Source organism: Sinocyclocheilus rhinocerous, unplaced genomic scaffold (assembly GCF_001515625.1).
Source record: "Sinocyclocheilus rhinocerous isolate Xijiao unplaced genomic scaffold, SAMN03320098_v1.1 scaffold903, whole genome shotgun sequence".
Taxonomy (NCBI): domain Eukaryota; kingdom Metazoa; phylum Chordata; class Actinopteri; order Cypriniformes; family Cyprinidae; genus Sinocyclocheilus; species Sinocyclocheilus rhinocerous.
In genome coordinates this window covers 16,303-21,838 of record NW_015654932.1, presented here as the reverse complement: position 1 = coordinate 21,838, position 5,536 = coordinate 16,303, and positions in this window count along the sequence as shown.

Here is a 5,536-nt window from a genome sequence, read left to right as displayed (position 1 = left end):
AAAAAAAGTCAAAAAAAGTAAAAAAAAAAAAAAAAAAGGTAGTTAATGTGTAAAAGAGTTATCTTTCAAGAATTACTATAAGTTATGAAACCCTGTTTTAAACAGTTTTTGCTTTTTGACTGCTTTTATCCATTACGATTTCCAGATATTAGGGCCAGTGTCCCTGGAGACTCAATTTTCTACCTACTACAGGGTGTCCACGGGGTCTTAAAAAGTATTAAATCATTTTTGGGAAAATTAAGGCCCTTAAAAAGGTATTAAAAAGTCTTAATCGCGATTTTATGAGGTATTAAATTTTGTTCAAGCTTTGTCCAAAGAGTTTGACTCCAAAAAGCATGCATGAATATATTTATTTTCCTCCCCATGACTATTAAAAAACAACGGCGTGCTCGGTCTGCGAGATCGGTTCGGGGCACGTACGGGTGATGTCACGTATTTTGCGACAGACACTGTTAGGTGATGTGACGCCCTCCACATGTCACAAAACAGACGCCGAAATGGGGAAATGAAAGTTTGCGGACTCCAGGTTGGAGAAGCAGGAGTTTAAACAATGGCTGAAGCCTGTCGCTGAAAACAACCGTGAGGCCTACTGTACATATTGTAAAAAGGTTTATCACATAAAAACGTATATCACATAAAGGGAATGTTAACATAATTACAATACATACATGGGTCCTTGAAAGTTTGTGAATCTGAAAAAAAAAAAAATAAAAATAAAAATAAAAAAACTTTCCAGGGCCTTGATTTTTGAAAATAAACATACATAGATACAGGTCCTTGAAAATGCTTAAATTTATTTTGTGCAAGAAGTTTTCTGGGAAAAAAATCCATATTATTCCCTCCGGTCCGCTAATGTGTTATTTCGCCAACACTTCATGTCCTATGCATACTAGCTTGCTTGATTTACGTTAGTTACGCGCATTTCCCGCGTGAGGTACCTTGTGTTGTACGTTGCCATTACGTTCATGCGCGCACAAAACTACTCTGATGGTACCTCAACGTTTCAAAGACACCGTGAAAAATTGCAAAAATAGACTGAAACCACTGAAACGTGATGCCTGGAAAATGCAAGTTAAGATATTTGGCTCACCAAAGAAGATTACAAAGAATGGCTTGCCAGAGATGAAAACTGTAACAATGTATCTTACAAGGTAACATGATGTAACCTTGCCCTCACTTGAAATGTGTCTCCACATTAACAGGGTGGGCACGGGTCCTTAAGTCTTAAATTCAGATTCGATGGGTCTTAAATATTTTCGGTCCCAATTCCGCAAAAATGTCTCCAGTCTGACGGACCCAGTGACTGTTTACAATCATTGGACAGACAGATTTTTCCCCCACTGTAGTTATTGCATGCTACAGCTAGCTGACCAGCCTCCTAGCTAGTTTAAAATGGGTTAATGCAAGTTTACTGAAAAATGGCTCTAGAATTTTACTTGTCCGACTGGATAAATAGCCTGATTAAATCTTAAAATTAAAAATAACCAGTGAAGCATTGAAACGCAAGAATGATTCTTCTGATTTTATTACATTCAACGTAAACAGCGATTGATAATGGATAGTGTATTTCTGGTATCAAGGTCGCACAGTTTAGGCTCGCGCTGCCGGTTTCTTTGTAAGAGACATTTATGGAGAAATCAAATCAAATGTGTATGAAATGAACAAAAGACCTGAACGGCACACAATAAAACTCACAGAAGAAGCATACGGAGGTAAAAATTCAGAATGTTGAGTTTTTCATTTATAACATGCTGTAGTTAAGCAACATACCATGACAAGGGAGCTAATTGCAGAATATTCTCACGATCACAAATGTTACATTGATTTTAGTTAAATAAACTAGTTGAGTGGTCACGTAATTGGGTTACTTACATTTTAGACACAATATTGACGGTTTTGTTCTGTTTCACCAACTAAAAGAGTTCTAAACAAAGATCACAGCAGAAATAGGCTATTGCGCAACCTCCAAGCAGGCAGTGGTGTTTTGTTGCTGAATGATTCAGCGAACGGTTGAATGAATGAGTCACTAGACCAGGGGTCTCCAACCTTAATTTCATTCGGGAGCTACTTTTTAAAAATGAAAGCAGCTGAGAGCTACCCATGTTATACAATACTTAATTTATCAATCTATACACGGCATTGTTAAAAAGTACTGATACACTGAAATCATTTTACCAAGTTTTATGACAAAAGCCAACAAATAAAATTAGCAGCATTATGCACTTTTTGTTTGCATAAACCGTGAAATAAAAACATACAAAAATGGCCAGATTTTAAACTAACAAAAAATATTCATAGTATGTGTAATGGTGGCGGCTGCCCTAGCATAAATAAACTCTATTAAGGAAAATATTCGGGCGCCAGTCAGGTTTTAACCCGGTCAATTTAAATTAACTCAGGATAGCAAACTAAAACACCACCTGTTACAACATTAAATCACATAGACAGTCAAAAAAATACTGTTCAAAGGGAAGACTTATTCCACTATTGTCCATGGCATAAGAAAAAAGAAAAATACAAGTTTGAACAAGAAACAAACAAACAAAAAAAAACAAACAAAAAAAAACAGACAATAAGCGGAGGGGGGAAAAAAACACCAGTTCAAATTAAGTTTCGGTTTGAGGTCCACGTAGGAATTGCGTCACACTGGTGCAAGTTTCCAACACAGCAGATTCACGTCCACAATCATTTATAAATTGTCCATAGAGGAAAAAGAAAAAAAAAGGAACATTAAATAAGCATTTGGTCATTTCATAATTATCAAACACAAATCTGAAAAGCAACAATAATTATTTAACACTCATAAAAACAATAAGCACACCGAATGTGCGAAAGTGAATGTGGTGCGAGTGCGTGCATGTGTAGTAGTGAGTGAAATGAGTATGTGTAATGGCGGCAGAGAGGTACTGACCAAGTTTGCAGTCATGACGAAAACTGGAGAGTGTAGCGGGATTTTCAGACACCAGGACAGGTGGATGAGCAGCCGATACTTGTCTTCAGAACAACTTTAAGTGCAGACGATCTGGCAGTGCCACGTTTAAAAGTAATTTGGAACTTCACAACGCACCAGACATCACTCACAAGAAAAGCAAACGTTTGAACAAACAGCCATCTTTCCACCTCGCAGGGTTCTCCAAACAATCACTCCCACACTACTGCAAACTTTTACAGATGACGCAATTACTCTCAGGTATGACTCACTTCCTTATATCCTCTTTCCTTCCGCTGATAATTGAAATGCTCCACCCCAAACACGCAAAGTGAAAAAAAAAATGAAAGTAACCTGAAAAGATGTTGTGGCACAACGTTTTCACTGCCACACTCTCCCTGCCTTGAAGAAAACAACCCATGGTTGTTTAAAAGAAAGCATGGATTAGAATCCTAAAAATTCTTCTTCCTCATCAGAGGTTTCCTGAAACAGGTCAAAGAGTTTTTGTTTTTCCTGGGACTCCAATTCTTCGGCTCTTGGAAAACACATTTTTAAATTACAGACATGTGCTGTCCGGACATCTTCTCCCGTGTCTTCCAGGGCCTCTAAGCGAGATCCCAATTTCGTCGGTCATCCGACGTGACGTCTCCGTTCCCTCCTTCAGGGAACGAGGGTTACCATACGTAACCGAGACGTTTCACACACACACACCGTTAAACATTGCAAAAAATAGGCTGAAACCGCTGAAACGTGATGCCTGGAAAATGCAAGTTTCAAGATATTTGGCTCACCAAAGACGATTACAAAGAATGGCTTGCCAGAGATGAAAACTGTAACAATGTATCTTACAAGGTAACATGATGTAACCTTGCCCTCACTTGAAATGTGTCTCCACATTAACAGGGTGGGCACGGGTCCTTAAGTCTTAAATTCAGATTCGATGGGTCTTAAATATTTTCGGTCCCAATTCCGCAAAAATGTCTCCAGTCTGACGGACCCAGTGACTGTTTAAAGTCATTGGACAGACAGATTTCCCCCCGCTGTAGTTACTGCTACAGTTAGCTGACCAGCCTCCTAGCTAGTTTAAAATGGGTTAATGCAAGTTTACTGAAAAATGGCTCTAGAATTTTACTTGTCCGACTGGATAAATAGCCTGATTAAATCTTAAAATTAAAAATAACCAGTGAAGCATTGAAACGCAAGAATGATTCTTCTGATTTTATTACATTCAACGTAAACAGCGATTGATAATGGATAGTGTATTTCTGGTATCAAGGTCGCACAGTTTAGGCTCGCGCTGCCGGTTTCTTTGTAAGAGACATTTATGGAGAAATCAAATCAAATGTGTATGAAATGAACAAAAGACCTGAACGGCACACAATAAAACTCACAGAAGAAGCATACGGAGGTAAAAATTCAGAATGTTGAGTTTTTCATTTATAACATGCTGTAGTTAAGCAACATACCATGACAAGGGAGCTAATTGCAGAATATTCTCACGATCACAAATGTTACATTGATTTTAGTTAAATAAACTAGTTGAGTGGTCACGTAATTGGGTTACTTACATTTTAGACACAATATTGACGGTTTTGTTCTGTTTCACCAACTAAAAGAGTTCTAAACAAAGATCACAGCAGAAATAGGCTATTGCGCAACCTCCAAGCAGGCAGTGGTGTTTTGTTGCTGAATGATTCAGCGAACGGTTGAATGAATGAGTCACTAGACCAGGGGTCTCCAACCTTAATTTCATTCGGGAGCTACTTTTTAAAAATGAAAGCAGCTGAGAGCTACCCATGTTATACAATACTTAATTTATCAATCTATACACGGCATTGTTAAAAAGTACTGATACACTGAAATCATTTTACCAAGTTTTATGACAAAAGCCAACAAATAAAATTAGCAGCATTATGCACTTTTTGTTTGCATAAACCGTGAAATAAAAACATACAAAAATGGCCAGATTTTAAACTAACAAAAAATATTCATAGTATGTGTAATGGTGGCGGCTGCCCTAGCATAAATAAACTCTATTAAGGAAAATATTCGGGCGCCAGTCAGGTTTTAACCCGGTCAATTTAAATTAACTCAGGATAGCAAACTAAAACACCACCTGTTACAACATTAAATCACATAGACAGTCAAAAAAATACTGTTCAAAGGGAAGACTTATTCCACTATTGTCCATGGCATAAGAAAAAAGAAAAATACAAGTTTGAACAAGAAACAAACAAACAAAAAAAAACAAACAAAAAAAAACAGACAATAAGCGGAGGGGGGAAAAAAAAACACCAGTTCAAATTAAGTTTCGGTTTGAGGTCCACGTAGGAATTGCGTCACACTGGTGCAAGTTTCCAACACAGCAGATTCACGTCCACAATCATTTATAAATTGTCCATAGAGGAAAAAGAAAAAAAAAAAGGAACATTAAATAAGCATTTGGTCATTTCATAATTATCAAACACAAATCTGAAAAGCAACAATAATTATTTAACACTCATAAAAACAATAAGCACACCGAATGTGCGAAAGTGAATGTGGTGCGAGTGCGTGCATGTGTAGTAGTGAGTGAAATGAGTATGTGTAATGGCGGCAGAGAGGTAC